Raw genomic sequence first — 1,176 nt, forward strand, 5'->3', positions numbered from 1 at the left:
CGTGCTATTAAGCGTCCATCATTGTCGTTTAGATTTGTCACCGCAATCGGTTTGTTGACTCATTTTATCTAGCAACAACTATTTGCACCTCACGAAGGGGAGGGGAGACTATTTTCCTTGCGCGAGGCTGCTTGAAGAATACAGCCATATTGGACGGATCGTACCGCTCGTACCGGTTTATAGACCACCCTTTAGCCGTGTGGTGAGCCGTGTACGAAAAGCCACAGTATTTAATTTAAATAGAAAGCATTTCTTTTTCTCTACTGTATCGAAATGGATGCGGCTAGTTCAACTAGGCGTGGCCGACGTGCCCTTCAATCTTGCGACGGCGACTTAGTAAGTACCGAATTTCCTTTTTCTTTGGAAAGTGTATACAGTGAGATATATCTTCTATTTGAAAGTTATTTCAAACCTTAAACATTTGTTTGTGTATATGCTCCACACAGAAAGAAGTGGGGAGGTCATGCTATGTGATGTCGTCCCAACAATTAAATGAATTATGGAAATCTGAGTCTGTGTGGCAACACACGCTGCTTCTTATGCCTTTAAGAAAGTGTTCTGCAGAACCATCTAACTGGGGTTCTAAAATGCCGGATGACGAATTTAAAGCTCTTAAGTCTGATGTACTTAGAATGTACATTAAAGCTGGGTTGAGCATGGAAGCCCGTGAGACACCACCTTATGGGTACGGCCTTTATGCACTAAATGACACGTCTGCAGCCTCTCTGTAAGTAAATTCTTGAAACTTATCACAAAATCAACTAGTGTGACAATATAATTAGTGTGCTGTTTAGTTTGTTGTAATTTTTAAATTGATAGGAGTATACTGTTTGCAGGACAATATCTTCGACTAGATTCGCTGACTTGGGATATATTGTCAGAGTCCCAAATTTGAATGAATGTCCTACTAGCCATCGCTACCTTAGATCTCCATACTTGAATGATTGTTACATTGGAGGCCCCATTAGCCTTGCAAATCACAAGGCTTCCGATGGAACCTTGAAATGCTCGTTTGTGAACAGCATAAATCAAGGCACAGGGAGATATTACCACCATGTCAGAGTGTACTCGAAAGGCAGCCTTTCAACATTGGCAGGCCAGGAACTCACCTGGAATTATTCTTCAACCAAAGCCAAAAAAGAAATGCCTGACTACTATCCCAAGCATTGCTGGTTT

This window comes from Frankliniella occidentalis, unplaced genomic scaffold, assembly GCF_000697945.3.
Source record: "Frankliniella occidentalis isolate FOCC.00 unplaced genomic scaffold, Focc_3.1 Scaffold255, whole genome shotgun sequence".
NCBI lineage: Eukaryota > Metazoa > Arthropoda > Insecta > Thysanoptera > Thripidae > Frankliniella > Frankliniella occidentalis.